This window comes from Ambystoma mexicanum, chromosome 8 (genome assembly GCF_040938575.1).
Source record: "Ambystoma mexicanum isolate Mex_15411 chromosome 8, UKY_AmexF1_1, whole genome shotgun sequence".
In the NCBI taxonomy this organism is placed as follows: Eukaryota; Metazoa; Chordata; class Amphibia; order Caudata; family Ambystomatidae; genus Ambystoma; species Ambystoma mexicanum.
In genome coordinates this window covers 730,677,450-730,702,315 of record NC_090929.1, presented here as the reverse complement: position 1 = coordinate 730,702,315, position 24,866 = coordinate 730,677,450, and the positions used below count along the sequence as shown (strand labels likewise).

The window sequence follows — 24,866 nt, the reverse complement described above, 5'->3', positions numbered from 1 at the left end:
ATTTAGTAAGCTAAGCCATGCAGCCACTTGCAACATGATACCACGCTCATCGCTCGATCAGCGCTCGATCAGGCGAGATATATAAGACTGGTGGGCCCATTCAGGACTCCTATGTCTGGTAGGATAACTTTAATCCATCCATCCTGTTTCTGTTGCAGGGAGGTGGAGAGAACAATCAACACAATAACGGCTTTCTTTCATGCCTCTTGAAGGACTCAATATTCTCTGTACTGCATTACATGTGAAAGTCGATTTATTACCCATGAACACACTACCTGTATGCTAATTATATGTAAATAGGTAGCTCCAGCCCTCATAATGTTGTCCAACATTTCCGCTATAAAACGGGATAAAATTATTTTGGAAACATACCAAATTTGAAAAGTAATTGAGAAGTTGTGCAATTACTAATCATGGAGCACAAAATAGCCTACAGCACCTGGTATTCCCAGGCGGTCTCCCATCCAGGTACTAACTAGGCCCGACACTGCTTAGCTTCCGAGATCAGACGAGATCGGGCGCATTCAGTGTGGTGTGGCCGTAGGTTCTGGGCCTAGTGAGTTTTGTACTTTTAAGCATCTAGTCGGCTAGACCTTGCAGTTTTGAAAGGCAATTGAGAAATGGCTCACTTCCTGAACTTGGAGCACAAAAAAGCCTACAGCACCTGGTATTCCCAGGCGGTCTCCCATCCAGGTACTAACTAGGCCCGACACTGCTTAGCTTCCGAGATCAGACGAGATCAGGCGCATTCAGTGTGGTGTGGCCGTAGGCTCTGGTCCTAGTGAGTTTTGTACTTTTAAGCATCTAGTCGGCTAGACCTTGCAGTTTTGAAAGGCAATTGAGAAATGGCTCACTTCCTGAACTTGGAGCACAAAAAAGCCTACAGCACCTGGTATTCCCAGGCGGTCTCCCATCCAGGTACTAACTAGGCCCGACACTGCTTAGCTTCCGAGATCAGACGAGATCGGGCGCATTCAGTCTGGTGTGGCCGTAGGCTCTAGTAATGCTAAGAATATTACTCTTATGCATTTGCATTTAGTAAGCTAAGCCATGCAGCCACTTGCAACATGATACCACGCTCATCGCTCGATCAGCGCTCGATCAGGCGAGATATATAAGACTGGTGGGCCCATTCAGGACTCCTATGTCTGGTAGGATAACTTTAATCCATCCATCCTGTTTCTGTTGCAGGGAGGTGGAGAGAACAATCAACACAATAACGGCTTTCTTTCATGCCTCTTGAAGGACTCAATATTCTCTGTACTGCATTACATGTGAAAGTCGATTTATTACCCATGAACACACTACCTGTATGCTAATTATATGTAAATAGGTAGCTCCAGCCCTCATAATGTTGTCCAACATTTCCGCTATAAAACGGGATAAAATTATTTTGGAAACATACCAAATTTGAAAAGTAATTGAGAAGTTGTGCAATTACTAATCATGGAGCACAAAATAGCCTACAGCACCTGGTATTCCCAGGCGGTCTCCCATCCAGGTACTAACTAGGCCCGACACTGCTTAGCTTCCGAGATCGGGAGCATTCAGTGTGGTGTGGCCGTAGGGTCTGGGCCTAGTGAGTTTTGTACTTTTAAGCATCTAGTCGGCTAGACCTTGCAGTTTTGAAAGGCAATTGAGAAATGGCTCACTTCCTGAACTTGGAGCACAAAAAAGCCTACAGCACCTGGTATTCCCAGGCGGTCTCCCATCCAGGTACTAACTAGGCCCGACACTGCTTAGCTTCCGAGATCAGACGAGATCGGGCGCATTCAGTGTGTTGTGGCCGTAGGATCGAGTAATGCTAAGAATATTACTCTTATGCATTTGCATTTAGTAAGCTAAGCCATGCAGCCACTTGCAACATGATACCACGCTCATCGCTCGATCAGCGCTCGATCAGGCGAGATATATAAGACTGGTGGGCCCATTCAGGACTCCTATGTCTGGTAGGATAACTTTAATCCATCCATCCTGTTTCTGTTGCAGGGAGGTGGAGAGAACAATCAACACAATAACGGCTTTCTTTCATGCCTCTTGAAGGACTCAATATTCTCTGTACTGCATTACATGTGAAAGTCGATTTATTACCCATGAACACACTACCTGTATGCTAATTATATGTAAATAGGTAGCTCCAGCCCTCATAATGTTGTCCAACATTTCCGCTATAAAACGGGATAAAATTATTTTGGAAACATACCAAATTTGAAAAGTAATTGAGAAGTTGCGCAATTACTAATCATGGAGCACAAAATAGCCTACAGCACCTGGTATTCCCAGGCGGTCTCCCATCCAGGTACTAACTAGGCCCGACACTGCTTAGCTTCCGAGATCAGACGAGATCGGGCGCATTCAGTGTGGTGTGGCCGTAGGCTCTGGGCCTAGTGAGTTTTGTACTTTTAAGCATCTAGTCGGCTAGACCTTGCAGTTTTGAAAGGCAATTGAGAAATGGCTCACTTCCTGAACTTGGAGCACAAAAAAGCCTACAGCACCTGGTATTCCCAGGCAGTCTCCCATCCAGGTACTAACTAGGCCCGACACTGCTTAGCTTCCGAGATCAGACGAGATCGGGCGCATTCAGTGTGGTGTGGCCGTAGGCTCTGGTCCTAGTGAGTTTTGTACTTTTAAGCATCTAGTCGGCTAGACCTTGCAGTTTTGAAAGGCAATTGAGAAATGGCTCACTTCCTGAACTTGGAGCACAAAAAAAGCCTACAGCACCTGGTATTCCCAGGCGGTCTCCCATCCAGGTACTAACTAGGCCCGACACTGCTTAGCTTCCGAGATCGGGCGCATTCAGTGTGGTGTGGCCGTAGGCTCTGGGCCTAGTGAGTTTTGTACTTTTAAGCATCTAGTCGGCTAGACCTTGCAGTTTTGAAAGGCAATTGAGAAATGGCTCACTTCCTGAACTTGGAGCACAAAAAAGCCTACAGCACCTGGTATTCCCAGGCGGTCTCCCATCCAGGTACTAACTAGGCCCGACACTGCTTAGCTTCCGAGATCAGACGAGATCGGGCGCATTCAGTGTGGTGTGGCCGTAGGCTCTGGGCCTAGTGAGTTTTGTACTTTTAAGCATCTAGTCGGCTAGACCTTGCAGTTTTGAAAGGCAATTGAGAAATGGCTCACTTCCTGAACTTGGAGCACAAAAAAGCCTACAGCACCTGGTATTCCCAGGCGGTCTCCCATCCAGGTACTAACTAGGCCCGACACTGCTTAGCTTCCGAGATCGGGCGCATTCAGTGTGGTGTGGCCGTAGGCTCGAGTAATGCTAAGAATATTACTCTTATGCATTTGCATTTAGTAAGCTAAGCCATGCAGCCACTTGCAACATGATACCACGCTCATCGCTCGATCAGCGCTCGATCAGGCGAGATATATAAGACTGGTGGGCCCATTCAGGACTCCTATGTCTGGTAGGATAACTTTAATCCATCCATCCTGTTTCTGTTGCAGGGAGGTGGAGAGAACAATCAACACAATAACGGCTTTCTTTCATGCCTCTTGAAGGACTCAATATTCTCTGTACTGCATTACATGTGAAAGTCGATTTATTACCCATGAACACACTACCTGTATGCTAATTATATGTAAATAGGTAGCTCCAGCCCTCATAATGTTGTCCAACATTTCCGCTATAAAACGGGATAAAATTATTTTGGAAACATACCAAATTTGAAAAGTAATTGAGAAGTTGCGCAATTACTAATCATGGAGCACAAAATAGCCTACAGCACCTGGTATTCCCAGGCGGTCTCCCATCCAGGTACTAACTAGGCCCGACACTGCTTAGCTTCCAAGATCAGACGAGATCGGGCGCATTCAGTGTGGTGTGGCCGTAGGCTCTGGGCCTAGTGAGTTTTGTACTTTTAAGCATCTAGTCGGCTAGACCTTGCAGTTTTGAAAGGCAATTGAGAAATGGCTCACTTCCTGAACTTGGAGCACAAAAAAGCCTACAGCACCTGGTATTCCCAGGCAGTCTCCCATCCAGGTACTAACTAGGCCCGACACTGCTTAGCTTCCGAGATCAGACGAGATCGGGCGCATTCAGTGTGGTGTGGCCGTAGGCTCTAGTAATGCTAAGAATATTACTCTTATGCATTTGCATTTAGTAAGCTAAGCCATGCAGCCACTTGCAACATGATACCACGCTCATCGCTCGATCAGCGCTCGATCAGGCGAGATATATAAGACTGGTGGGCCCATTCAGGACTCCTATGTCTGGTAGGATAACTTTAATCCATCCATCCTGTTTCTGTTGCAGGGAGGTGGAGAGAACAATCAACACAATAACGGCTTTCTTTCATGCCTCTTGAAGGACTCAATATTCTCTGTACTGCATTACATGTGAAAGTCGATTTATTACCCATGAACACACTACCTGTATGCTAATTATATGTAAATAGGTAGCTCCAGCCCTCATAATGTTGTCCAACATTTCCGCTATAAAACGGGATAAAATTATTTTGGAAACATACCAAATTTGAAAAGTAATTGAGAAGTTGTGCAATTACTAATCATGGAGCACAAAATAGCCTACAGCACCTGGTATGCCCAGGCGGTCTCCCATCCAGGTACTAACTAGGCCCGACAATGCTTAGCTTCCGAGATCAGACGAGATCGGGCGCATTCAGTGTGGTGTGGCCGTAGGCTCTGGGCCCAGTGAGTTTTGTACTTTTAAGCATCTAGTCGGCTAGACCTTGCAGTTTTGAAAGGCAATTGAGAAATGGCTCACTTCCTGAACTTGGAGCACAAAAAAGCCTACAGCACCTGGTATTCCCAGGCGGTCTCCCATCCAGGTACTAACTAGGCCCGACACTGCTTAGCTTCCGAGATCAGACGAGATCGGGCGCATTCAGTGTGGTGTGGCCGTAGGCTCTGGTCCTAGTGAGTTTTGTACTTTTAAGCATCTAGTCGGCTAGACCTTGCAGTTTTGAAAGGCAATTGAGAAATGGCTCACTTCCTGAACTTGGAGCACAAAAAAGCCTACAGCACCTGGTATTCCCAGGCGGTCTTCCATCCAGGTACTAACTAGGCCCGACACTGCTTAGCTTCCAAGATCAGACGAGATCGGGCGCATTCAGTGTGGTGTGGCCGTAGGCTCTGGGCCTAGTGAGTTTTGTACTTTTAAGCATCTAGTCGGCTAGACCTTGCAGTTTTGAAAGGCAATTGAGAAATGGCTCACTTCCTGAACTTGGAGCACAAAAAAGCCTACAGCACCTGGTATTCCCAGGCGGTCTCCCATCCAGGTACTAACTAGGCCCGACACTGCTTAGCTTCCGAGATCAGACGAGATCGGGCGCATTCAGTGTGGTGTGGCCGTAGGCTCTAGAAATGCTAAGAATATTACTCTTATGCATTTGCATTTAGTAAGCTAAGCCATGCAGCCACTTGCAACATGATACCACGCTCATCGCTCGATCAGCGCTCGATCAGGCGAGATATATAAGACTGGTGGGCCCATTCAGGACTCCTATGTCTGGTAGGATAACTTTAATCCATCCATCCTGTTTCTGTTGCAGGGAGGTGGAGAGAACAATCAACACAATAACGGCTTTCTTTCATGCCTCTTGAAGGACTCAATATTCTCTGTACTGCATTACATGTGAAAGTCGATTTATTACCCATGAACACACTACCTGTATGCTAATTATATGTAAATAGGTAGCTCCAGCCCTCATAATGTTGTCCAACATTTCCGCTATAAAACGGGATAAAATTATTTTGGAAACATACCAAATTTGAAAAGTAATTGAGAAGTTGTGCAATTACTAATCATGGAGCACAAAATAGCCTACAGCACCTGGTATTCCCAGGCGGTCTCCCATCCAGGTACTAACTAGGCCCGACACTGCTTAGCTTCCGAGATCAGGCGCATTCAGTGTGGTGTGGCCGTAGGCTCTGGGCCTAGTGAGTTTTGTACTTTTAAGCATCTAGTCGGCTAGACCTTGCAGTTTTGAAAGGCAATTGAGAAATGGCTCACTTCCTGAACTTGGAGCACAAAAAAGCCTACAGCACCTGGTATTCCCAGGCGGTCTCCCATCCAGGTACTAACTAAGCCCGACACTGCTTAGCTTCCGAGATCAGACGAGATCGGGCGCATTCAGTGTGGTGTGGCCGTAGGCTCTGGTCCTAGTGAGTTTTGTACTTTTAAGCATCTAGTCGGCTAGACCTTGCAGTTTTGAAAGGCAATTGAGAAATGGCTCACTTCCTGAACTTGGAGCACAAAAAAGCCTACAGCACCTGGTATTCCCAGGCCGTCTCCCATCCAGGTACTAACTAGGCCCGACACTGCTTAGCTTCCGAGATCAGACGAGATCGGGCGCATTCAGTGTGGTGTGGCCGTAGGCTCTGGGCCTAGTGAGTTTTGTACTTTTAAGCATCTAGTCGGCTAGACCTTGCAGTTTTGAAAGGCAATTGAGAAATGGCTCACTTCCTGAACTTGGAGCACAAAAAAGCCTACAGCACCTGGTATTCCCAGGCAGTCTCCCATCCAGGTACTAACTAGGCCCGACACTGCTTAGCTTCCGAGATCAGACGAGATCGGGCGCATTCAGTGTGTTGTGGCCGTAGGCTCGAGTAATGCTAAGAATATTACTCTTATGCATTTGCATTTAGTAAGCTAAGCCATGCAGCCACTTGCAACATGATACCACGCTCATCGCTCGATCAGCGCTCGATCAGGCGAGATATATAAGACTGGTGGGCCCATTCAGGACTCCTATGTCTGGTAGGATAACTTTAATCCATCCATCCTGTTTCTGTTGCAGGGAGGTGGAGAGAACAATCAACACAATAACGGCTTTCTTTCATGCCTCTTGAAGGACTCAATATTCTCTGTACTGCATTACATGTGAAAGTCGATTTATTACCCATGAACACACTACCTGTATGCTAATTATATGTAAATAGGTAGCTCCAGCCCTCATAATGTTGTCCAACATTTCCGCTATAAAACGGGATAAAATTATTTTGGAAACATACCAAATTTGAAAAGTAATTGAGAAGTTGCGCAATTACTAATCATGGAGCACAAAATAGCCTACAGCACCTGGTATTCCCAGGCGGTCTCCCATCCAGGTACTAACTAGGCCCGACACTGCTTAGCTTCCGAGATCAGACGAGATCGGGCGCATTCAGTGTGGTGTGGCCGTAGGCTCTGGGCCTAGTGAGTTTTGTACTTTTAAGCATCTAGTCGGCTAGACCTTGCAGTTTTGAAAGGCAATTGAGAAATGGCTCACTTCCTGAACTTGGAGCACAAAAAAGCCTACAGCACCTGGTATTCCCAGGCAGTCTCCCATCCAGGTACTAACTAGGCCCGACACTGCTTAGCTTCCGCGATCAGACGAGATCGGGCGCATTCAGTGTGGTGTGGCCGTAGGCTCTAGTAATGCTAAGAATATTACTCTTATGCATTTGCATTTAGTAAGCTAAGCCATGCAGCCACTTGCAACATGATACCACGCTCATCGCTCGATCAGCGCTCGATCAGGCGAGATATATAAGACTGGTGGGCCCATTCAGGACTCCTATGTCTGGTAGGATAACTTTAATCCATCCATCCTGTTTCTGTTGCAGGGAGGTGGAGAGAACAATCAACACAATAACGGCTTTCTTTCATGCCTCTTGAAGGACTCAATATTCTCTGTACTGCATTACATGTGAAAGTCGATTTATTACCCATGAACACACTACCTGTATGCTAATTATATGTAAATAGGTAGCTCCAGCCCTCATAATGTTGTCCAACATTTCCGCTATAAAACGGGATAAAATTATTTTGGAAACATACCAAATTTGAAAAGTAATTGAGAAGTTGTGCAATTACAAATCATGGAGCACAAAATAGCCTACAGCACCTGGTATTCCCAGGCGGTATCCCATCCAGGTACTAACTAGGCCCGACACTGCTTAGCTTCCGAGATCGGGCGCATTCAGTGTGGTGTGGCCGTAGGCTCTGGGCCTAGTGAGTTTTGTACTTTTAAGCATCTAGTCGGCTAGACCTTGCAGTTTTGAAAGGCAATTGAGAAATGGCTCACTTCCTGAACTTGGAGCACAAAAAAGCCTACAGCACCTTGTATTCCCAGGCGGTCTCCCATCCAGGTACTAACTAGGCCCTACACTGCTTAGCTTCCGAGATCAGGCGCATTCAGTGTGGTGTGGCCGTAGGCTCTGGTCCTAGTGAGTTTTGTACTTTTAAGCATCTAGTCGGCTAGACCTTGCAGTTTTGAAAGGCAATTGAGAAATGGCTCACTTCCTGAACTTGGAGCACAAAAAAGCCTACAGCACCTGGTATTCCCAGGCGGTCTCCCATCCAGGTACTAACTAGGCCCGACACTGCTTAGCTTCCGAGATCAGACGAGATCGGGCGCATTCAGTGTGGTGTGGCCGTAGGCTCTGGGCCTAGTGAGTTTTGTACTTTTAAGCATCTAGTCGGCTAGACCTTGCAGTTTTGAAAGGCAATTGAGAAATGGCTCACTTCCTGAACTTGGAGCACAAAAAAGCCTACAGCACCTGGTATTCCCAGGCGGTCTCCCATCCAGGTACTAACTAGGCCCGACACTGCTTAGCTTCCGAGATCAGACGAGATCGGGCGCATTCAGTGTGGTGTGGCCGTAGGCTCTGGGCCTAGTGAGTTTTGTACTTTTAAGCATCTAGTCGGCTAGACCTTGCAGTTTTGAAAGGCAATTGAGAAATGGCTCACTTCCTGAACTTGGAGCACAAAAAAGCCTACAGCACCTGGTATTCCCAGGCGGTCTCCCATCCAGGTACTAACTAGGCCCGACACTGCTTAGCTTCCGAGATCGGGCGCATTCAGTGTGGTGTGGCCGTAGGCTCGAGTAATGCTAAGAATATTACTCTTATGCATTTGCATTTAGTAAGCTAAGCCATGCAGCCACTTGCAACATGATACCACGCTCATCGCTCGATCAGCGCTCGATCAGGCGAGATATATAAGACTGGTGGGCCCATTCAGGACTCCTATGTCTGGTAGGATAACTTTAATCCATCCATCCTGTTTCTGTTGCAGGGAGGTGGAGAGAACAATCAACACAATAACGGCTTTCTTTCATGCCTCTTGAAGGACTCAATATTCTCTGTACTGCATTACATGTGAAAGTCGATTTATTACCCATGAACACACTACCTGTATGCTAATTATATGTAAATAGGTAGCTCCAGCCCTCATAATGTTGTCCAACATTTCCGCTATAAAACGGGATAAAATTATTTTGGAAACATACCAAATTTGAAAAGTAATTGAGAAGTTGCGCAATTACTAATCATGGAGCACAAAATAGCCTACAGCACCTGGTATTCCCAGGCGGTCTCCCATCCAGGTACTAACTAGGCCCGACACTGCTTAGCTTCCGAGATCAGACGAGATCGGGCGCATTCAGTGTGGTGTGGCCGTAGGCTCTGGGCCTAGTGAGTTTTGTACTTTTAAGCATCTAGTCGGCTAGACCTTGCAGTTTTGAAAGGCAATTGAGAAATGGCTCACTTCCTGAACTTGGAGCACAAAAAAGCCTACAGCACCTGGTATTCCCAGGCGGTCTCCCATCCAGGTACTAACTAGGCCCGACACTGCTTAGCTTCCGAAATCAGACGAGATCGGGCGCATTCAGTGTGGTGTGGCCGTAGGCTCTGGGCCTAGTGAGTTTTGTACTTTTAAGCATCTAGTCGGCTAGACCTTGCAGTTTTGAAAGGCAATTGAGAAATGGCTCACTTCCTGAACTTGGAGCACAAAAAAGCCTACAGCACCTGGTATTCCCAGGCGGTCTCCCATCCAGGTACTAACTAGGCCCGACACTGCTTAGCTTCCGAGATCAGACGAGATCGGGCGCATTCAGTGTGTTGTGGCCGTAGGCTCGAGTAATGCTAAGAATATTACTCTTATGCATTTGCATTTAGTAAGCTAAGCCATGCAGCCACTTGCAACATGATACCACGCTCATCGCTCGATCAGCGCTCGATCAGGCGAGATATATAAGACTGGTGGGCCCATTCAGGACTCCTATGTCTGGTAGGATAACTTTAATCCATCCATCCTGTTTCTGTTGCAGGGAGGTGGAGAGAACAATCAACACAATAACGGCTTTCTTTCATGCCTCTTGAAGGACTCAATATTCTCTGTACTGCATTACATGTGAAAGTCGATTTATTACCCATGAACACACTACCTGTATGCTAATTATATGTAAATAGGTAGCTCCAGCCCTCATAATGTTGTCCAACATTTCCGCTATAAAACGGGATAAAATTATTTTGGAAACATACCAAATTTGAAAAGTAATTGAGAAGTTGCGCAATTACTAATCATGGAGCACAAAATAGCCTACAGCACCTGGTATTCCCAGGCGGTCTCCCATCCAGGTACTAACTAGGCCCGACACTGCTTAGCTTCCGAGATCAGACGAGATCGGGCGCATTCAGTGTGGTGTGGCCGTAGGCTCTGGGCCTAGTGGGTTTTTTACTTTTAAGCATCTAGTCGGCTAGACCTTGCAGTTTTGAAAGGCAATTGAGAAATGGCTCACTTCCTGAACTTGGAGCACAAAAAAGCCTACAGCACCTGGTATTCCCAGGCGGTCTCCCATCCAGGTACTAACTAGGCCCGACACTGCTTAGCTTCCGAGATCAGACGAGATCGGGCGCATTCAGTGTGGTGTGGCCGTAGGCTCTGGTCCTAGTGAGTTTTGTACTTTTAAGCATCTAGTCGGCTAGACCTTGCAGTTTTGAAAGGCAATTGAGAAATGGCTCACTTCCTGAACTTGGAGCACAAAAAAGCCTACAGCACCTGGTATTCCCAGGCCGTCTCCCATCCAGGTACTAACTAGGCCCGACACTGCTTAGCTTCCGAGATCAGACGAGATCGGGCGCATTCAGTGTGGTGTGGCCGTAGGCTCTGGGCCTAGTGAGTTTTGTACTTTTAAGCATCTAGTCGGCTAGACCTTGCAGTTTTGAAAGGCAATTGAGAAATGGCTCACTTCCTGAACTTGGAGCACAAAAAAGCCTACAGCACCTGGTATTCCCAGGCAGTCTCCCATCCAGGTACTAACTAGGCCCGACACTGCTTAGCTTCCGAGATCAGACGAGATCGGGCGCATTCAGTGTGGTGTGGCCGTAGGCTCTAGTAATGCTAAGAATATTACTCTTATGCATTTGCATTTAGTAAGCTAAGCCATGCAGCCACTTGCAACATGATACCACGCTCATCGCTCGATCAGCGCTCGATCAGGCGAGATATATAAGACTGGTGGGCCCATTCAGGACTCCTATGTCTGGTAGGATAACTTTAATCCTTCCATCCTGTTTCTGTTGCAGGGAGGTGGAGAGAACAATCAACACAATAACGGCTTTCTTTCATGCCTCTTGAAGGACTCAATATTCTCTGTACTGTATTACATGTGAAAGTCGATTTATTACCCATGAACACACTACCTGTATGCTAATTATATGTAAATAGGTAGCTCCAGCCCTCATAATGTTGTCCAACATTTCCGCTATAAAACGGGATAAAATTATTTTGGAAACATACCAAATTTGAAAAGTAATTGAGAAGTTGTGCAATTACAAATCATGGAGCACAAAATAGCCTACAGCACCTGGTATTCCCAGGCAATCTCCCATCCAGGTACTAACTAGGCCCGACACTGCTTAGCTTCCGAGATCGGGAGCATTCAGTGTGGTGTGGCCGTAGGCTCTGGGCCTAGTGAGTTTTGTACTTTTAAGCATCTAGTCGGCTAGACCTTGCAGTTTTGAAAGGCAATTGAGAAATGGCTCACTTCCTGAACTTGGAGCACAAAAAAGCCTACAGCACCTGGTATTCCCAGGCGGTCTCCCATCCAGGTACTAACTAGGCCCGACACTGCTTAGCTTCCGAGATCAGACGAGATCGGGCGCATTCAGTGTGGTGTGGCCGTAGGCTCTGGTCCTAGTGAGTTTTGTACTTTTAAGCATCTAGTCGGCTAGACCTTGCAGTTTAGAGCAATTGAGAAATGGCTCACTTCCTGAACTTGGAGCACAAAAAAGCCTACAGCACCTGGTATTCCCAGGCGGTCTCCCATCCAGGTACTAACTAGGCCCGACACTGCTTAGCTTCCGAAATCAGACAAGATCGGGCGCATTCAGTGTGGTGTGGCCGTAGGCTCTGGGCCTAGTGAGTTTTGTACTTTTAAGCATCTAGTCGGCTAGACCTTGCAGTTTTGAAAGGCAATTGAGAAATGGCTCACTTCCTGAACTTGGAGCACAAAAAAGCCTACAGCACCTGGTATTCCCAGGCGGTCTCCCATCCAGGTACTAACTAGGCCCGACACTGCTTAGCTTCCGAGATCAGACGCATTCAGTGTGTTGTGGCCGTAGGCTCGAGTAATGCTAAGAATATTACTCTTATGCATTTGCATTTAGTAAGCTAAGCCATGCAGCCACTTGCAACATGATACCACGCTCATCGCTCGATCAGCGCTCGATCAGGCGAGATATATAAGACTGGTGGGCCCATTCAGGACTCCTATGTCTGGTAGGATAACTTTAATCCATCCATCCTGTTTCTGTTGCAGGGAGGTGGAGAGAACAATCAACACAATAACGGCTTTCTTTCATGCCTCTTGAAGGACTCAATATTCTCTGTACTGCATTACATGTGAAAGTCGATTTATTACCCATGAACACACTACCTGTATGCTAATTATATGTAAATAGGTAGCTCCAGCCCTCATAATGTTGTCCAACATTTCCGCTATAAAACGGGATAAAATTATTTTGGAAACATACCAAATTTGAAAAGTAATTGAGAAGTTGCGCAATTACTAATCATGGAGCACAAAATAGCCTACAGCACCTGGTATTCCCAGGCGGTCTCCCATCCAGGTACTAACTAGGCCCGACACTGCTTAGCTTCCGAGATCAGACGAGATCGGGCGCATTCAGTGTGGTGTGGCCGTAGGCTCTGGGCCTAGTGAGTTTTGTACTTTTAAGCATCTAGTCGGCTAGACCTTGCAGTTTTGAAAGGCAATTGAGAAATGGCTCACTTCCTGAACTTGGAGCACAAAAAAGCCTACAGCACCTGGTATTCCCAGGCAGTCTCCCATCCAGGTACTAACTAGGCCCGACACTGCTTAGCTTCCGAGATCAGACGAGATCGGGCGCATTCAGTGTGGTGTGGCCGTAGGCTCTAGTAATGCTAAGAATATTACTCTTATGCATTTGCATTTAGTAAGCTAAGCCATGCAGCCACTTGCAACATGATACCACGCTCATCGCTCGATCAGCGCTCGATCAGGCGAGATATATAAGACTGGTGGGCCCATTCAGGACTCCTATGTCTGGTAGGATAACTTTAATCCATCCATCCTGTTTCTGTTGCAGGGAGGTGGAGAGAACAATCAACACAATAACGGCTTTCTTTCATGCCTCTTGAAGGACTCAATATTCTCTGTACTGCATTACATGTGAAAGTCGATTTATTACCCATGAACACACTACCTGTATGCTAATTATATGTAAATAGGTAGCTCCAGCCCTCATAATGTTGTCCAACATTTCCGCTATAAAACGGGATAAAATTATTTTGGAAACATACCAAATTTGAAAAGTAATTGAGAAGTTGTGCAATTACAAATCATGGAGCACAAAATAGCCTACAGCACCTGGTATTCCCAGGCGGTATCCCATCCAGGTACTAACTAGGCCCGACACTGCTTAGCTTCCGAGATCGGGCGCATTCAGTGTGGTGTGGCCGTAGGCTCTGGGCCTAGTGAGTTTTGTACTTTTAAGCATCTAGTCGGCTAGACCTTGCAGTTTTGAAAGGCAATTGAGAAATGGCTCACTTCCTGAACTTGGAGCACAAAAAAGCCTACAGCACCTTGTATTCCCAGGCGGTCTCCCATCCAGGTACTAACTAGGCCCTACACTGCTTAGCTTCCGAGATCAGACGAGATCGGGCGCATTCAGTGTGGTGTGGCCGTAGGCTCTGGTCCTAGTGAGTTTTGTACTTTTAAGCATCTAGTCGGCTAGACCTTGCAGTTTTGAAAGGCAATTGAGAAATGGCTCACTTCCTGAACTTGGAGCACAAAAAAGCCTACAGCACCTGGTATTCCCAGGCGGTCTCCCATCCAGGTACTAACTAGGCCCGACACTGCTTAGCTTCCGAGATCAGACGAGATCGGGCGCATTCAGTGTGGTGTGGCCGTAGGCTCTGGGCCTAGTGAGTTTTGTACTTTTAAGCATCTAGTCGGCTAGACCTTGCAGTTTTGAAAGGCAATTGAGAAATGGCTCACTTCCTGAACTTGGAGCACAAAAAAGCCTACAGCACCTGGTATTCCCAGGCGGTCTCCCATCCAGGTACTAACTAGGCCCGACACTGCTTAGCTTCCGAGATCAGACGAGATCGGGCGCATTCAGTGTGGTGTGGCCGTAGGCTCTGGGCCTAGTGAGTTTTGTACTTTTAAGCATCTAGTCGGCTAGACCTTGCAGTTTTGAAAGGCAATTGAGAAATGGCTCACTTCCTGAACTTGGAGCACAAAAAAGCCTACAGCACCTGGTATTCCCAGGCGGTCTCCCATCCAGGTACTAACTAGGCCCGACACTGCTTAGCTTCCGAGATCGGGCGCATTCAGTGTGGTGTGGCCGTAGGCTCGAGTAATGCTAAGAATATTACTCTTATGCATTTGCATTTAGTAAGCTAAGCCATGCAGCCACTTGCAACATGATACCACGCTCATCGCTCGATCAGCGCTCGATCAGGCGAGATATATAAGACTGGTGGGCCCATTCAGGACTCCTATGTCTGGTAGGATAACTTTAATCCATCCATCCTGTTTCTGTTGCAGGGAGGTGGAGAGAACAATCAACACAATAACGGCTTTCTTTCATGCCTCTTGAAGGACTCAATATTCTCTGTACTGCATTACATGTGAAAGTCGATTTATTACCCATGAACACACTACCTGTATGCTAATTATATGTAAATAGGTAGCTCCAGCCCTCATAATGTTGTCCAACATTTCCGCTATAAAACGGGATAAAATTATTTTGGAAACATACCAAATTTGAAAAGTAATTGAGAAGTTGCGCAATTACTAATGATGGAGCACAAAATAGCCTACAGCACCTGGTATTCCCAGGCGGTCTCCCATCCAGGTACTAACTAGGCCCGACACTGCTTAGCTTCCGAGATCAGACGAGATCGGGCGCATTCAGTGTGGTGTGGCCGTAGGCTCTGGGCCTAGTGAGTTTTGTACTTTTAAGCATCTAGTCGGCTAGACCTTGCAGTTTTGAAAGGCAATTGAGAAATGGCTCACTTCCTGAACTTGGAGCACAAAAAAGCCTACAGCACCTGGTATTCCCAGGCGGTCTCCCATCCAGGTACTAACTAGGCCCGACACTGCTTAGCTTCCGAAATCAGACGAGATCGGGCGCATTCAGTGTGGTGTGGCCGTAGGCTCTGGGCCTAGTGAGTTTTGTACTTTTAAGCATCTAGTCGGCTAGACCTTGCAGTTTTGAAAGGCAATTGAGAAATGGCTCACTTCCTGAACTTGGAGCACAAAAAAGCCTACAGCACCTGGTATTCCCAGGCGGTCTCCCATCCAGGTACTAACTAGGCCCGACACTGCTTAGCTTCCGAGATCAGACCAGATCGGGCGCATTCAGTGTGTTGTGGCCGTAGGCTCGAGTAATGCTAAGAATATTACTCTTATGCATTTGCATTTAGTAAGCTAAGCCATGCAGCCACTTGCAACATGATACCACGCTCATCGCTCGATCAGCGCTCGATCAGGCGAGATATATAAGACTGGTGGGCCCATTCAGGACTCCTATGTCTGGTAGGATAACTTTAATCCATCCATCCTGTTTCTGTTGCAGGGAGGTGGAGAGAACAATCAACACAATAACGGCTTTCTTTCATGCCTCTTGAAGGACTCAATATTCTCTGTACTGCATTACATGTGAAAGTCGATTTATTACCCATGAACACACTACCTGTATGCTAATTATATGTAAATAGGTAGCTCCAGCCCTCATAATGTTGTCCAACATTTCCGCTATAAAACGGGATAAAATTATTTTGGAAACATACCAAATTTGAAAAGTAATTGAGAAGTTGCGCAATTACTAATCATGGAGCACAAAATAGACTACAGCACCTGGTATTCCCAGGCGGTCTCCCATCCAGGTACTAACTAGGCCCGACACTGCTTAGCTTCCGAGATCAGACGAGATCGGGCGCATTCAGTGTGGTGTGGCCGTAGGCTCTGGCCCTAGTGGGTTTTTTACTTTTAAGCATCTAGTCGGCTAGACCTTGCAGTTTTGAAAGGCAATTGAGAAATGGCTCACTTCCTGAACTTGGAGCACAAAAAAGCCTACAGCACCTGGTATTCCCAGGCGGTCTCCCATCCAGGTACTAACTAGGCCCGACACTGCTTAGCTTCCGAGATCAGACGAGATCGGGCGCATTCAGTGTGGTGTGGCCGTAGGCTCTGGTCCTAGTGAGTTTTGTACTTTTAAGCATCTAGTCGGCTAGACCTTGCAGTTTTGAAAGGCAATTGAGAAATGGCTCACTTCCTGAACTTGGAGCACAAAAAAGCCTACAGCACCTGGTATTCCCAGGCCGTCTCCCATCCAGGTACTAACTAGGCCCGACACTGCTTAGCTTCCGAGATCAGACGAGATCGGGGGCATTCAGTGTGGTGTGGCCGTAGGCTCTGGGCCTAGTGAGTTTTGTACTTTTAAGCATCTAGTCGGCTAGACCTTGCAGTTTTGAAAGGCAATTGAGAAATGGCTCACTTCCTGAACTTGGAGCACAAAAAAGCCTACAGCACCTGGTATTCCCAGGCAGTCTCCCATCCAGGTACTAACTAGGCCCGACACTGCTTAGCTTCCGAGATCAGACGAGATCGGGCGCATTCAGTGTGGTGTGGCCGTAGGCTCTAGTAATGCTAAGAATATTACTCTTATGCATTTGCATTTAGTAAGCTAAGCCATGCAGCCACTTGCAACATGATACCACGCTCATCGCTCGATCAGCGCTCGATCAGGCGAGATATATAAGACTGGTGGGCCCATTCAGGACTCCTATGTCTGGTAGGATAACTTTAATCCTTCCATCCTGTTTCTGTTGCAGGGAGGTGGAGAGAACAATCAACACAATAACGGCTTTCTTTCATGCCTCTTGAAGGACTCAATATTCTCTGTACTGTATTACATGTGAAAGTCGATTTATTACCCATGAACACACTACCTGTATGCTAATTATATGTAAATAGGTAGCTCCAGCCCTCATAATGTTGTCCAACATTTCCGCTATAAAACGGGATAAAATTATTTTGGAAACATACCAAATTTGAAAAGTAATTGAGAAGTTGTGCAATTACAAATCATGGAGCACAAAATAGCCTACAGCACCTGGTATTCCCAGGCAATCTCCCATCCAGGTACTAACTAGGCCCGACACTGCTTAGCTTCCGAGATCGGGAGCATTCAGTGTGGTGTGGCCGTAGGCTCTGGGCCTAGTGAGTTTTGTACTTTTAAGCATCTAGTCGGCTAGACCTTGCAGTTTTGAAAGGCAATTGAGAAATGGCTCACTTCCTGAACTTGGAGCACAAAAAAGCCTACAGCACCTGGTATTCCCAGGCGGTCTCCCATCCAGGTACTAACTAGGCCCGACACTGCTTAGCTTCCGAGATCAGACGAGATCGGGCGCATTCAGTGTGGTGTGGCCGTAGGCTCTGGTCCTAGTGAGTTTTGTACTTTTAAGCATCTAGTCGGCTAGACCTTGCAGTTTAGAGCAATTGAGAAATGGCTCACTTCCTGAACTTGGAGCACAAAAAAGCCTACAGCACCTGGTATTCCCAGGCGGTCTCCCATCCAGGTACTAACTAGGCCCGACACTGCTTAGCTTCCGAAATCAGACAAGATCGGGCGCATTCAGTGTGGTGTGGCCGTAGGCTCTGGGCCTAGTGAGTTTTGTACTTTTAAGCATCTAGTCGGCTAGACCTTGCAGTTTTGAAAGGCAATTGAGAAATGGCTCACTTCCTGAACTTGGAGCACAAAAAAGCCTACAGCACCTGGTATTCCCAGGCAGTCTCCCATCCAGGTACTAACTAGGCCCGACACTGCTTAGCTTCCGAGATCAGACGCATTCAGTGTGTTGTGGCCGTAGGCTCGAGTAATGCTAAGAATATTACTCTTATGCATTTGCATTTAGTAAGCTAAGCCATGCAGCCACTTGCAACATGATACCACGCTCATCGCTCGATCAGCGCTCGATCAGGCGAGATATATAAGACTGGTGGGCCCATTCAGGACTCCTATGTCTGGTAGGATAACTTTAATCCATCCATCCTGTTTCTGTTGCAGGGAGGTGGAGAGAACAATCAACACAATAACGGCTTTCTTTCATGCCTCTTGAAGGACTCAATATTCTCTGTACTGCATTACATGTGAAAGTCGATTTATTACCCATGAACACACTACCTGTATGCTAATTATATGTAAATAGGTAGCTCCAGCCCTCATAATGTTGTCCAACATTTCCGCTATAAAACGGGATAAAATTATTTTGGAAACATACCAAATTTGAAAAGTAATTGAGAAGTTGCGCAATTACTAATCATGGAGCACAAAATAGCCTACAGCACCTGGTATTCCCAGGCGGTCTCCCATCCAGGTACTAACTAGGCCCGACACTGCTTAGCTTCCGAGATCAGACGAGATCGGGCGCATTCAGTGTGGTGTGGCCGTAGGCTCTGGGCCTAGTGAGTTTTGTACTTTTAAGCATCTAGTCCGCTAGACCTTGCAGTTTTGAAAGGCAATTGAGAAATGGCTCACTTCCTGAACTTGGAGCACAAAAAAGCCTACAGCACCTGGTATTCCCAGGCAGTCTCCCATCCAGGTACTAACTAGGCCCGACACTGCTTAGCTTCCGAGATCAGACGAGATCGGGCGCATTCAGTGTGGTGTGGCCGTAGGCTCTAGTAATGCTAAGAATATTACTCTTATGCATTTGCATTTAGTAAGCTAAGCCATGCAGCCACTTGCAACATGATACCACGCTCATCGCTCGATCAGCGCTCGATCAGGCGAGATATATAAGACTGGTGGGCCCATTCAGGACTCCTATGTCTGGTAGGATAACTTTAATCCATCCATCCTGTTTCTGTTGCAGGGAGGTGGAGAGAACAATCAACACAATAACGGCTTTCTTTCATGCCTCTTGAAGGACTCAATATTCTCTGTACTGCATTACATGTGAAAGTCGATTTATTACCCATGAACACACTACCTGTATGCTAATTATATGTAAATAGGTAGCTCCAGCCCTCATAATGTTGTCCAACATTTCCGCTATAAAACGGGATAAAATTATTTTGGAAACATACCAAATTTGAAAAGTAATTGAGAAGTTGTGCAATTACAAATCATGGAGCACAAAATAGCCTACAGCACCTGGTATTCCCAGGCGGTATCCCATCCAGGTACTAACTAGGCCCGACACTGCTTAGCTTCCGAGATCGGGCGCATTCAGTGTGGTGTGGCCGTAGGCTCTGGGCCTAGTGAGTTTTGTACTTTTAAGCATCTAGTCGGCTAGACCTTGCAGTTTTGAAAGGCAATTGAGAAATGGCTCACTTCCTGAACTTGGAGCACAAAAAAGCCTACAGCACCTTGTATTCCCAGGCGGTCTCCCATCCAGGTACTAACTAGGCCCTACACTGCTTAGCTTCCGAGATCAGACGAGATCGGGCGCATTCAGTGTGGTGTGGCCGTAGGCTCTGGTCCTAGTGAGTTTTGTACTTTTAAGCATCTAGTCGGCTAGACCTTGCAGTTTTGAAAGGCAATTGAGAAATGGCTCACTTCCTGAACTTGGAGCACAAAAAAGCCTACAGCACCTGGTATTCCCAGGCGGTCTCCCATCCAGGTACTAACTAGGCCCGACACTGCTTAGCTTCCGAGATCAGACGAGATCGGGCGCATTCAGTGTGGTGTGGCCGTAGGCTCTGGGCCTAGTGAGTTTTGTACTTTTAAGCATCTAGTCGGCTAGACCTTGCAGTTTTGAAAGGCAATTGAGAAATGGCTCACTTCCTGAACTTGGAGCACAAAAAAGCCTACAGCACCTGGTATTCCCAGGCGGTCTCCCATCCAGGTACTAACTAGGCCCGACACTGCTTAGCTTCCGAGATCAGACGAGATCGGGCGCATTCAGTGTGGTGTGGCCGTAGGCTCTGGGCCTAGTGAGTTTTGTACTTTTAAGCATCTAGTCGGCTAGACCTTGCAGTTTTGAAAGGCAATTGAGAAATGGCTCACTTCCTGAACTTGGAGCACAAAAAAGCCTACAGCACCTGGTATTCCCAGGCGGTCTCCCATCCAGGTACTAACTAGGCCCGACACTGCTTAGCTTCCAAGATCGGGCACATTCAGTGTGGTGTGGCCGTAGGCTCGAGTAATGCTAAGAATATTACTCTTATGCATTTGCATTTAGTAAGCTAAGCCATGCAGCCACTTGCAACATGATACCACGCTCATCGCTCGATCAGCGCTCGATCAGGCGAGATATATAAGACTGGTGGGCCCATTCAGGACTCCTATGTCTGGTAGGATAACTTTAATCCATCCATCCTGTTTCTGTTGCAGGGAGGTGGAGAGAACAATCAACACAATAACGGCTTTCTTTCATGCCTCTTGAAGGACTCAATATTCTCTGTACTGCATTACATGTGAAAGTCGATTTATTACCCATGAACACACTACCTGTATGCTAATTATATGTAAATAGGTAGCTCCAGCCCTCATAATGTTGTCCAACATTCCCGCTATAAAACGGGATAAAATTATTTTGGAAACATACCAAATTTGAAAAGTAATTGAGAAGTTGCGCAATTACTAATCATGGAGCACAAAATAGCCTACAGCACCTGGTATTCCCAGGCGGTCTCCCATCCAGGTACTAACTAGGCCCGACACTGCTTAGCTTCTGAGATCAGACGAGATCGGGCGCATTCAGTGTGGTGTGGCCGTAGGCTCTGGGCCTAGTGAGTTTTGTACTTTTAAGCATCTAGTCGGCTAGACCTTGCAGTTTTGAAAGGCAATTGAGAAATGGCTCACTTCCTGAACTTGGAGCACAAAAAAGCCTACAGCACCTGGTATTCCCAGGCAGTCTCCCATCCAGGTACTAACTAGGCCCGACACTGCTTAGCTTCCGAGATCAGACGAGATCGGGCGCATTCAGTGTGGTGTGGCCGTAGGCTCTAGTAATGCTAAGAATATTACTCTTATGCATTTGCATTTAGTAAGCTAAGCCATGCAGCCACTTGCAACATGATACCACGCTCATCGCTCGATCAGCGCTCGATCAGGCGAGATATATAAGACTGGTGGGCCCATTCAGGACTCCTATGTCTGGTAGGATAACTTTAATCCATCCATCCTGTTTCTGTTGCAGGGAGGTGGAGAGAACAATCAACACAATAACGGCTTTCTTTCATGCCTCTTGAAGGACTCAATATTCTCTGTACTGCATTACATGTGAAAGTCGATTTATTACCCATGAACACACTACCTGTATGCTAATTATATGTAAATAGGTAGCTCCAGCCCTCATAATGTTGTCCAACATTTCCGCTATAAAACGGGATAAAATTATTTTGGAAACATACCAAATTTGAAAAGTAATTGAGAAGTTGTGCAATTACAAATCATGGAGCACAAAATAGCCTACAGCACCTGGTATTCCCAGGCGGTATCCCATCCAGGTACTAACTAGGCCCGACACTGCTTAGCTTCCGAGATCGGGCGCATTCAGTGTGGTGTGGCCGTAGGCTCTGGGCCTAGTGAGTTTTGTACTTTTAAGCATCTAGTCGGCTAGACCTTGCAGTTTTGAAAGGCAATTGAGAAATGGCTCACTTCCTGAACTTGGAGCACAAAAAAGCCTACAGCACCTGGTATTCCCAGGCGGTCTCCCATCCAGGTACTAACTAGGCCCGACACTGCTTAGCTTCCGAGATCAGACGAGATCGGGCGCATTCAGTGTGGTGTGGCCGTAGGCTCTGGTCCTAGTGAGTTTTGTACTTTTAAGCATCTAGTCGGCTAGACCTTGCAGTTTTGAAAGGCAATTGAGAAATGGCTCACTTCCTGAACTTGGAGCACAAAAAAGCCTACAGCACCTGGTATTCCCAGGCGGTCTCCCATCCAGGTACTAACTAGGCCCGACACTGCTTAGCTTCCGAGATCAGACGAGATCGGGCGCATTCAGTGTGGTGTGGCCGTAGGCTCTGGGCCTAGTGAGTTTTGTACTTTTAAGCATCTAGTCGGCTAGACCTTGCAGTTTTGAAAGGCAATTGAGAAATGGCTCACTTCCTGAACTTGGAGCACAAAAAAGCCTACAGCACCTGGTATTCCCAGGCGGTCTCCCATCCAGGTACTAACTAGGCCCGACACTGCTTAGCTTCCGAGATCAGACGAGATCGGGCGCATTCAGTGTGGTGTGGCCGTAGGCTCTGGGCCTAGTGAGTTTTGTACTTTTAAGCATCTAGTCGGCTAGACCTTGCAGTTTTGAAAGGCAATTGAGAAATGGCTCACTTCCTGAACTTGGAGCACAAAAAAGCCTACAGCACCTGGTATTCCCAGGCGGTCTCCCATCCAGGTACTAACTAGGCCCGACACTGCTTAGCTTCCGAGATCGGGCGCATTCAGTGTGGTGTGGCCGTAGGCTCGAGTAATGCTAAGAATATTACTCTTATGCATTTGCATTTAGTAAGCTAAGCCATGCAGCCACTTGCAACATGATACCACGCTCATCGCTCGATCAGCGCTCGATCAGGCGAGATATATAAGACTGGTGGGCCCATTCAGGACTCCTATGTCTGGTAGGATAACTTTAATCCATCCATCCTGTTTCTGTTGCAGGGAGGTGGAGAGAACAATCAACACAATAACGGCTTTCTTTCATGCCTCTTGAAGGACTCAATATTCTCTGTACTGCATTACATGTGAAAGTCGATTTATTACCCATGAACACACTACCTGTATGCTAATTATATGTAAATAGGTAGCTCCAGCCCTCATAATGTTGTCCAACATTTCCGCTATAAAACGGGATAAAATTATTTTGGAAACATACCAAATTTGAAAAGTAATTGAGAAGTTGCGCAATTACTAATCATGGAGCACAAAATAGCCTACAGCACCTGGTATTCCCAGGCGGTCTCCCATCCAGGTACTAACTAGGCCCGACACTGCTTAGCTTCCGAGATCAGACGAGATCGGGCGCATTCAGTGTGGTGTGGCCGTAGGCTCTGGGCCTAGTGAGTTTTGTACTTTTAAGCATCTAGTCGGCTAGACCTTGCAGTTTTGAAAGGCAATTGAGAAATGGCTCACTTCCTGAACTTGGAGCACAAAAAAGCCTACAGCACCTGGTATTCCCAGGCAGTCTCCCATCCAGGTACTAACTAGGCCCGACACTGCTTAGCTTCCGAGATCAGACGAGATCGGGCGCATTCAGTGTGGTGTGGCCGTAGGCTCTAGTAATGCTAAGAATATTACTCTTATGCATTTGCATTTAGTAAGCTAAGCCATGCAGCCACTTGCAACATGATACCACGCTCATCGCTCGATCAGCGCTCGATCAGGCGAGATATATAAGACTGGTGGGCCCATTCAGGACTCCTATGTCTGGTAGGATAACTTTAATCCATCCATCCTGTTTCTGTTGCAGGGAGGTGGAGAGAACAATCAACACAATAACGGCTTTCTTTCATGCCTCTTGAAGGACTCAATATTCTCTGTACTGCATTACATGTGAAAGTCGATTTATTACCCATGAACACACTACCTGTATGCTAATTATATGTAAATAGGTAGCTCCAGCCCTCATAATGTTGTCCAACATTTCCGCTATAAAACGGGATAAAATTATTTTGGAAACATACCAAATTTGAAAAGTAATTGAGAAGTTGTGCAATTACTAATCATGGAGCACAAAATAGCCTACAGCACCTGGTATGCCCAGGCGGTCTCCCATCCAGGTACTAACTAGGCCCGACACTGCTTAGCTTCCGAGATCAGACGAGATCGGGCGCATTCAGTGTGGTGTGGCCGTAGGCTCTGGGCCTAGTGAGTTTTGTACTTTTAAGCATCTAGTCGGCTAGACCTTGCAGTTTTGAAAGGCAATTGAGAAATGGCTCACTTCCTGAACTTGGAGCACAAAAAAGCCTACAGCACCTGGTATTCCCAGGCGGTCTCCCATCCAGGATGTACTAACTAGGCCCGACACTGCTTAGCTTCCGAGATCAGACGAGATCGGGCGCATTCAGTGTGGTGTGGCCGTAGGCTCTGGTCCTAGTGAGTTTTGTACTTTTAAGCATCTAGTCGGCTAGACCTTGCAGTTTTGAAAGGCAATTGAGAAATGGCTCACTTCCTGAACTTGGAGCACAAAAAAGCCTACAGCACCTGGTATTCCCAGGCGGTCTCCCATCCAGGTACTAACTAGGCCCGACACTGCTTAGCTTCCGAGATCAGACGAGATCGGGCGCATTCAGTGTGGTGTGGCCGTAGGCTCTGGGCCTAGTGAGTTTTGTACTTTTAAGCATCTAGTCGGCTAGACCTTGCAGTTTTGAAAGGCAATTGAGAAATGGCTCACTTCCTGAACTTGGAGCACAAAAAAGCCTACAGCACCTGGTATTCCCAGGCGGTCTCCCATCCAGGTACTAAATAGGCCCGACACTGCTTAGCTTCCGAGATCAGACGAGATCGGGCGCATTCAGTGTGGTGTGGCCGTAGGCTCTAGAAATGCTAAGAATATTAATCTTATGCATTTGCATTTAGTAAGCTAAGCCATGCAGCCACTTGCAACATGATACCACGCTCATCGCTCGATCAGC

At 46.9% G+C, this 24,866-nt stretch overlaps 59 non-coding genes and 17 pseudogenes across 59 annotated transcripts; all 76 read right to left on the bottom strand.

The window, feature by feature from the left end:
* Positions 1 to 427: 427 nt before the first annotated feature.
* LOC138478189 (5S ribosomal RNA) lies at positions 428 to 546 on the bottom strand. Its single transcript, XR_011272079.1, has one exon. It is a non-coding gene; the product is annotated as a 5S ribosomal RNA (ribosomal RNA).
* Positions 547 to 652: 106 nt separating this feature from the next.
* LOC138478036 (5S ribosomal RNA) lies at positions 653 to 771 on the bottom strand. Its single transcript, XR_011271940.1, has one exon. It is a non-coding gene; the product is annotated as a 5S ribosomal RNA (ribosomal RNA).
* Positions 772 to 877: 106 nt separating this feature from the next.
* On the bottom strand, positions 878 to 996 carry LOC138479140 (5S ribosomal RNA). Its single transcript, XR_011272942.1, has one exon. It is a non-coding gene; the product is annotated as a 5S ribosomal RNA (ribosomal RNA).
* A 464-nt stretch (positions 997 to 1,460) lies between these two features.
* On the bottom strand, positions 1,461 to 1,569 carry LOC138474343 (5S ribosomal RNA; annotated as a pseudogene).
* A 106-nt stretch (positions 1,570 to 1,675) lies between these two features.
* Positions 1,676 to 1,794, bottom strand: LOC138480101 (5S ribosomal RNA). Its single transcript, XR_011273815.1, has one exon. It is a non-coding gene; the product is annotated as a 5S ribosomal RNA (ribosomal RNA).
* Positions 1,795 to 2,258: 464 nt separating this feature from the next.
* LOC138479500 (5S ribosomal RNA) lies at positions 2,259 to 2,377 on the bottom strand. Its single transcript, XR_011273269.1, has one exon. It is a non-coding gene; the product is annotated as a 5S ribosomal RNA (ribosomal RNA).
* Positions 2,378 to 2,483: 106 nt separating this feature from the next.
* On the bottom strand, positions 2,484 to 2,602 carry LOC138478278 (5S ribosomal RNA). The gene has a single exon (XR_011272160.1). It is a non-coding gene; the product is annotated as a 5S ribosomal RNA (ribosomal RNA).
* A 107-nt stretch (positions 2,603 to 2,709) lies between these two features.
* LOC138473949 (5S ribosomal RNA) lies at positions 2,710 to 2,818 on the bottom strand (annotated as a pseudogene).
* A 106-nt stretch (positions 2,819 to 2,924) lies between these two features.
* On the bottom strand, positions 2,925 to 3,043 carry LOC138479488 (5S ribosomal RNA). The gene has a single exon (XR_011273258.1). It is a non-coding gene; the product is annotated as a 5S ribosomal RNA (ribosomal RNA).
* Positions 3,044 to 3,149: 106 nt separating this feature from the next.
* On the bottom strand, positions 3,150 to 3,258 carry LOC138473948 (5S ribosomal RNA; annotated as a pseudogene).
* Positions 3,259 to 3,722: 464 nt separating this feature from the next.
* On the bottom strand, positions 3,723 to 3,841 carry LOC138478646 (5S ribosomal RNA). Its single transcript, XR_011272494.1, has one exon. It is a non-coding gene; the product is annotated as a 5S ribosomal RNA (ribosomal RNA).
* A 106-nt stretch (positions 3,842 to 3,947) lies between these two features.
* On the bottom strand, positions 3,948 to 4,066 carry LOC138478277 (5S ribosomal RNA). Its single transcript, XR_011272159.1, has one exon. It is a non-coding gene; the product is annotated as a 5S ribosomal RNA (ribosomal RNA).
* A 464-nt stretch (positions 4,067 to 4,530) lies between these two features.
* Positions 4,531 to 4,649, bottom strand: LOC138480107 (5S ribosomal RNA). The gene has a single exon (XR_011273820.1). It is a non-coding gene; the product is annotated as a 5S ribosomal RNA (ribosomal RNA).
* Positions 4,650 to 4,755: 106 nt separating this feature from the next.
* Positions 4,756 to 4,874, bottom strand: LOC138479476 (5S ribosomal RNA). The gene has a single exon (XR_011273247.1). It is a non-coding gene; the product is annotated as a 5S ribosomal RNA (ribosomal RNA).
* A 106-nt stretch (positions 4,875 to 4,980) lies between these two features.
* LOC138479783 (5S ribosomal RNA) lies at positions 4,981 to 5,099 on the bottom strand. Its single transcript, XR_011273526.1, has one exon. It is a non-coding gene; the product is annotated as a 5S ribosomal RNA (ribosomal RNA).
* A 106-nt stretch (positions 5,100 to 5,205) lies between these two features.
* LOC138479463 (5S ribosomal RNA) lies at positions 5,206 to 5,324 on the bottom strand. The gene has a single exon (XR_011273236.1). It is a non-coding gene; the product is annotated as a 5S ribosomal RNA (ribosomal RNA).
* A 464-nt stretch (positions 5,325 to 5,788) lies between these two features.
* LOC138474280 (5S ribosomal RNA) lies at positions 5,789 to 5,897 on the bottom strand (annotated as a pseudogene).
* Positions 5,898 to 6,003: 106 nt separating this feature from the next.
* Positions 6,004 to 6,122, bottom strand: LOC138477937 (5S ribosomal RNA). The gene has a single exon (XR_011271850.1). It is a non-coding gene; the product is annotated as a 5S ribosomal RNA (ribosomal RNA).
* A 106-nt stretch (positions 6,123 to 6,228) lies between these two features.
* LOC138479642 (5S ribosomal RNA) lies at positions 6,229 to 6,347 on the bottom strand. Its single transcript, XR_011273398.1, has one exon. It is a non-coding gene; the product is annotated as a 5S ribosomal RNA (ribosomal RNA).
* Positions 6,348 to 6,453: 106 nt separating this feature from the next.
* On the bottom strand, positions 6,454 to 6,572 carry LOC138480170 (5S ribosomal RNA). Its single transcript, XR_011273877.1, has one exon. It is a non-coding gene; the product is annotated as a 5S ribosomal RNA (ribosomal RNA).
* Positions 6,573 to 7,036: 464 nt separating this feature from the next.
* Positions 7,037 to 7,155, bottom strand: LOC138479451 (5S ribosomal RNA). The gene has a single exon (XR_011273225.1). It is a non-coding gene; the product is annotated as a 5S ribosomal RNA (ribosomal RNA).
* A 106-nt stretch (positions 7,156 to 7,261) lies between these two features.
* On the bottom strand, positions 7,262 to 7,380 carry LOC138480117 (5S ribosomal RNA). Its single transcript, XR_011273829.1, has one exon. It is a non-coding gene; the product is annotated as a 5S ribosomal RNA (ribosomal RNA).
* A 464-nt stretch (positions 7,381 to 7,844) lies between these two features.
* On the bottom strand, positions 7,845 to 7,953 carry LOC138474056 (5S ribosomal RNA; annotated as a pseudogene).
* A 106-nt stretch (positions 7,954 to 8,059) lies between these two features.
* LOC138474333 (5S ribosomal RNA) lies at positions 8,060 to 8,168 on the bottom strand (annotated as a pseudogene).
* Positions 8,169 to 8,274: 106 nt separating this feature from the next.
* LOC138479439 (5S ribosomal RNA) lies at positions 8,275 to 8,393 on the bottom strand. Its single transcript, XR_011273214.1, has one exon. It is a non-coding gene; the product is annotated as a 5S ribosomal RNA (ribosomal RNA).
* A 106-nt stretch (positions 8,394 to 8,499) lies between these two features.
* Positions 8,500 to 8,618, bottom strand: LOC138479427 (5S ribosomal RNA). The gene has a single exon (XR_011273203.1). It is a non-coding gene; the product is annotated as a 5S ribosomal RNA (ribosomal RNA).
* A 106-nt stretch (positions 8,619 to 8,724) lies between these two features.
* LOC138473947 (5S ribosomal RNA) lies at positions 8,725 to 8,833 on the bottom strand (annotated as a pseudogene).
* Positions 8,834 to 9,297: 464 nt separating this feature from the next.
* On the bottom strand, positions 9,298 to 9,416 carry LOC138479415 (5S ribosomal RNA). Its single transcript, XR_011273192.1, has one exon. It is a non-coding gene; the product is annotated as a 5S ribosomal RNA (ribosomal RNA).
* A 106-nt stretch (positions 9,417 to 9,522) lies between these two features.
* Positions 9,523 to 9,641, bottom strand: LOC138478713 (5S ribosomal RNA). The gene has a single exon (XR_011272555.1). It is a non-coding gene; the product is annotated as a 5S ribosomal RNA (ribosomal RNA).
* Positions 9,642 to 9,747: 106 nt separating this feature from the next.
* LOC138479542 (5S ribosomal RNA) lies at positions 9,748 to 9,866 on the bottom strand. Its single transcript, XR_011273307.1, has one exon. It is a non-coding gene; the product is annotated as a 5S ribosomal RNA (ribosomal RNA).
* A 464-nt stretch (positions 9,867 to 10,330) lies between these two features.
* LOC138479403 (5S ribosomal RNA) lies at positions 10,331 to 10,449 on the bottom strand. The gene has a single exon (XR_011273181.1). It is a non-coding gene; the product is annotated as a 5S ribosomal RNA (ribosomal RNA).
* Positions 10,450 to 10,555: 106 nt separating this feature from the next.
* LOC138479390 (5S ribosomal RNA) lies at positions 10,556 to 10,674 on the bottom strand. The gene has a single exon (XR_011273169.1). It is a non-coding gene; the product is annotated as a 5S ribosomal RNA (ribosomal RNA).
* Positions 10,675 to 10,780: 106 nt separating this feature from the next.
* Positions 10,781 to 10,899, bottom strand: LOC138479639 (5S ribosomal RNA). The gene has a single exon (XR_011273396.1). It is a non-coding gene; the product is annotated as a 5S ribosomal RNA (ribosomal RNA).
* A 106-nt stretch (positions 10,900 to 11,005) lies between these two features.
* On the bottom strand, positions 11,006 to 11,124 carry LOC138478275 (5S ribosomal RNA). Its single transcript, XR_011272157.1, has one exon. It is a non-coding gene; the product is annotated as a 5S ribosomal RNA (ribosomal RNA).
* Positions 11,125 to 11,588: 464 nt separating this feature from the next.
* LOC138474605 (5S ribosomal RNA) lies at positions 11,589 to 11,697 on the bottom strand (annotated as a pseudogene).
* A 106-nt stretch (positions 11,698 to 11,803) lies between these two features.
* Positions 11,804 to 11,922, bottom strand: LOC138479378 (5S ribosomal RNA). The gene has a single exon (XR_011273158.1). It is a non-coding gene; the product is annotated as a 5S ribosomal RNA (ribosomal RNA).
* A 103-nt stretch (positions 11,923 to 12,025) lies between these two features.
* Positions 12,026 to 12,144, bottom strand: LOC138480069 (5S ribosomal RNA). The gene has a single exon (XR_011273786.1). It is a non-coding gene; the product is annotated as a 5S ribosomal RNA (ribosomal RNA).
* Positions 12,145 to 12,250: 106 nt separating this feature from the next.
* Positions 12,251 to 12,359, bottom strand: LOC138474752 (5S ribosomal RNA; annotated as a pseudogene).
* Positions 12,360 to 12,823: 464 nt separating this feature from the next.
* LOC138479366 (5S ribosomal RNA) lies at positions 12,824 to 12,942 on the bottom strand. The gene has a single exon (XR_011273147.1). It is a non-coding gene; the product is annotated as a 5S ribosomal RNA (ribosomal RNA).
* Positions 12,943 to 13,048: 106 nt separating this feature from the next.
* Positions 13,049 to 13,167, bottom strand: LOC138478273 (5S ribosomal RNA). Its single transcript, XR_011272156.1, has one exon. It is a non-coding gene; the product is annotated as a 5S ribosomal RNA (ribosomal RNA).
* Positions 13,168 to 13,631: 464 nt separating this feature from the next.
* On the bottom strand, positions 13,632 to 13,740 carry LOC138474055 (5S ribosomal RNA; annotated as a pseudogene).
* A 106-nt stretch (positions 13,741 to 13,846) lies between these two features.
* LOC138477819 (5S ribosomal RNA) lies at positions 13,847 to 13,965 on the bottom strand. Its single transcript, XR_011271743.1, has one exon. It is a non-coding gene; the product is annotated as a 5S ribosomal RNA (ribosomal RNA).
* A 106-nt stretch (positions 13,966 to 14,071) lies between these two features.
* On the bottom strand, positions 14,072 to 14,190 carry LOC138479353 (5S ribosomal RNA). The gene has a single exon (XR_011273136.1). It is a non-coding gene; the product is annotated as a 5S ribosomal RNA (ribosomal RNA).
* A 106-nt stretch (positions 14,191 to 14,296) lies between these two features.
* On the bottom strand, positions 14,297 to 14,415 carry LOC138479341 (5S ribosomal RNA). Its single transcript, XR_011273125.1, has one exon. It is a non-coding gene; the product is annotated as a 5S ribosomal RNA (ribosomal RNA).
* Positions 14,416 to 14,521: 106 nt separating this feature from the next.
* LOC138473946 (5S ribosomal RNA) lies at positions 14,522 to 14,630 on the bottom strand (annotated as a pseudogene).
* Positions 14,631 to 15,094: 464 nt separating this feature from the next.
* Positions 15,095 to 15,213, bottom strand: LOC138479329 (5S ribosomal RNA). Its single transcript, XR_011273114.1, has one exon. It is a non-coding gene; the product is annotated as a 5S ribosomal RNA (ribosomal RNA).
* Positions 15,214 to 15,319: 106 nt separating this feature from the next.
* Positions 15,320 to 15,438, bottom strand: LOC138478712 (5S ribosomal RNA). The gene has a single exon (XR_011272554.1). It is a non-coding gene; the product is annotated as a 5S ribosomal RNA (ribosomal RNA).
* A 106-nt stretch (positions 15,439 to 15,544) lies between these two features.
* On the bottom strand, positions 15,545 to 15,663 carry LOC138480354 (5S ribosomal RNA). The gene has a single exon (XR_011274037.1). It is a non-coding gene; the product is annotated as a 5S ribosomal RNA (ribosomal RNA).
* Positions 15,664 to 16,127: 464 nt separating this feature from the next.
* LOC138477953 (5S ribosomal RNA) lies at positions 16,128 to 16,246 on the bottom strand. The gene has a single exon (XR_011271865.1). It is a non-coding gene; the product is annotated as a 5S ribosomal RNA (ribosomal RNA).
* Positions 16,247 to 16,352: 106 nt separating this feature from the next.
* On the bottom strand, positions 16,353 to 16,471 carry LOC138479317 (5S ribosomal RNA). Its single transcript, XR_011273103.1, has one exon. It is a non-coding gene; the product is annotated as a 5S ribosomal RNA (ribosomal RNA).
* Positions 16,472 to 16,577: 106 nt separating this feature from the next.
* Positions 16,578 to 16,696, bottom strand: LOC138479900 (5S ribosomal RNA). Its single transcript, XR_011273632.1, has one exon. It is a non-coding gene; the product is annotated as a 5S ribosomal RNA (ribosomal RNA).
* Positions 16,697 to 16,802: 106 nt separating this feature from the next.
* Positions 16,803 to 16,921, bottom strand: LOC138478272 (5S ribosomal RNA). The gene has a single exon (XR_011272155.1). It is a non-coding gene; the product is annotated as a 5S ribosomal RNA (ribosomal RNA).
* Positions 16,922 to 17,385: 464 nt separating this feature from the next.
* LOC138474604 (5S ribosomal RNA) lies at positions 17,386 to 17,494 on the bottom strand (annotated as a pseudogene).
* A 106-nt stretch (positions 17,495 to 17,600) lies between these two features.
* On the bottom strand, positions 17,601 to 17,719 carry LOC138479305 (5S ribosomal RNA). Its single transcript, XR_011273092.1, has one exon. It is a non-coding gene; the product is annotated as a 5S ribosomal RNA (ribosomal RNA).
* Positions 17,720 to 17,822: 103 nt separating this feature from the next.
* LOC138480068 (5S ribosomal RNA) lies at positions 17,823 to 17,941 on the bottom strand. The gene has a single exon (XR_011273785.1). It is a non-coding gene; the product is annotated as a 5S ribosomal RNA (ribosomal RNA).
* A 106-nt stretch (positions 17,942 to 18,047) lies between these two features.
* On the bottom strand, positions 18,048 to 18,156 carry LOC138474787 (5S ribosomal RNA; annotated as a pseudogene).
* Positions 18,157 to 18,620: 464 nt separating this feature from the next.
* LOC138479293 (5S ribosomal RNA) lies at positions 18,621 to 18,739 on the bottom strand. Its single transcript, XR_011273081.1, has one exon. It is a non-coding gene; the product is annotated as a 5S ribosomal RNA (ribosomal RNA).
* A 106-nt stretch (positions 18,740 to 18,845) lies between these two features.
* On the bottom strand, positions 18,846 to 18,964 carry LOC138478271 (5S ribosomal RNA). Its single transcript, XR_011272154.1, has one exon. It is a non-coding gene; the product is annotated as a 5S ribosomal RNA (ribosomal RNA).
* Positions 18,965 to 19,428: 464 nt separating this feature from the next.
* On the bottom strand, positions 19,429 to 19,537 carry LOC138474054 (5S ribosomal RNA; annotated as a pseudogene).
* Positions 19,538 to 19,643: 106 nt separating this feature from the next.
* Positions 19,644 to 19,762, bottom strand: LOC138477818 (5S ribosomal RNA). The gene has a single exon (XR_011271742.1). It is a non-coding gene; the product is annotated as a 5S ribosomal RNA (ribosomal RNA).
* A 106-nt stretch (positions 19,763 to 19,868) lies between these two features.
* Positions 19,869 to 19,987, bottom strand: LOC138479281 (5S ribosomal RNA). The gene has a single exon (XR_011273070.1). It is a non-coding gene; the product is annotated as a 5S ribosomal RNA (ribosomal RNA).
* Positions 19,988 to 20,093: 106 nt separating this feature from the next.
* On the bottom strand, positions 20,094 to 20,212 carry LOC138479268 (5S ribosomal RNA). Its single transcript, XR_011273058.1, has one exon. It is a non-coding gene; the product is annotated as a 5S ribosomal RNA (ribosomal RNA).
* A 106-nt stretch (positions 20,213 to 20,318) lies between these two features.
* On the bottom strand, positions 20,319 to 20,427 carry LOC138474402 (5S ribosomal RNA; annotated as a pseudogene).
* Positions 20,428 to 20,891: 464 nt separating this feature from the next.
* LOC138478968 (5S ribosomal RNA) lies at positions 20,892 to 21,010 on the bottom strand. Its single transcript, XR_011272786.1, has one exon. It is a non-coding gene; the product is annotated as a 5S ribosomal RNA (ribosomal RNA).
* Positions 21,011 to 21,116: 106 nt separating this feature from the next.
* On the bottom strand, positions 21,117 to 21,235 carry LOC138478270 (5S ribosomal RNA). Its single transcript, XR_011272153.1, has one exon. It is a non-coding gene; the product is annotated as a 5S ribosomal RNA (ribosomal RNA).
* Positions 21,236 to 21,699: 464 nt separating this feature from the next.
* Positions 21,700 to 21,808, bottom strand: LOC138474053 (5S ribosomal RNA; annotated as a pseudogene).
* A 106-nt stretch (positions 21,809 to 21,914) lies between these two features.
* On the bottom strand, positions 21,915 to 22,033 carry LOC138479256 (5S ribosomal RNA). The gene has a single exon (XR_011273047.1). It is a non-coding gene; the product is annotated as a 5S ribosomal RNA (ribosomal RNA).
* Positions 22,034 to 22,139: 106 nt separating this feature from the next.
* On the bottom strand, positions 22,140 to 22,258 carry LOC138479243 (5S ribosomal RNA). The gene has a single exon (XR_011273036.1). It is a non-coding gene; the product is annotated as a 5S ribosomal RNA (ribosomal RNA).
* A 106-nt stretch (positions 22,259 to 22,364) lies between these two features.
* Positions 22,365 to 22,483, bottom strand: LOC138479231 (5S ribosomal RNA). The gene has a single exon (XR_011273025.1). It is a non-coding gene; the product is annotated as a 5S ribosomal RNA (ribosomal RNA).
* Positions 22,484 to 22,589: 106 nt separating this feature from the next.
* On the bottom strand, positions 22,590 to 22,698 carry LOC138473945 (5S ribosomal RNA; annotated as a pseudogene).
* Positions 22,699 to 23,162: 464 nt separating this feature from the next.
* LOC138479219 (5S ribosomal RNA) lies at positions 23,163 to 23,281 on the bottom strand. Its single transcript, XR_011273014.1, has one exon. It is a non-coding gene; the product is annotated as a 5S ribosomal RNA (ribosomal RNA).
* A 106-nt stretch (positions 23,282 to 23,387) lies between these two features.
* LOC138478269 (5S ribosomal RNA) lies at positions 23,388 to 23,506 on the bottom strand. The gene has a single exon (XR_011272152.1). It is a non-coding gene; the product is annotated as a 5S ribosomal RNA (ribosomal RNA).
* A 464-nt stretch (positions 23,507 to 23,970) lies between these two features.
* Positions 23,971 to 24,089, bottom strand: LOC138479069 (5S ribosomal RNA). The gene has a single exon (XR_011272877.1). It is a non-coding gene; the product is annotated as a 5S ribosomal RNA (ribosomal RNA).
* A 106-nt stretch (positions 24,090 to 24,195) lies between these two features.
* Positions 24,196 to 24,317, bottom strand: LOC138473857 (5S ribosomal RNA). The gene has a single exon (XR_011268965.1). It is a non-coding gene; the product is annotated as a 5S ribosomal RNA (ribosomal RNA).
* A 106-nt stretch (positions 24,318 to 24,423) lies between these two features.
* On the bottom strand, positions 24,424 to 24,542 carry LOC138479207 (5S ribosomal RNA). The gene has a single exon (XR_011273003.1). It is a non-coding gene; the product is annotated as a 5S ribosomal RNA (ribosomal RNA).
* A 106-nt stretch (positions 24,543 to 24,648) lies between these two features.
* On the bottom strand, positions 24,649 to 24,767 carry LOC138477968 (5S ribosomal RNA). Its single transcript, XR_011271878.1, has one exon. It is a non-coding gene; the product is annotated as a 5S ribosomal RNA (ribosomal RNA).
* Positions 24,768 to 24,866: the final 99 nt, after the last annotated feature.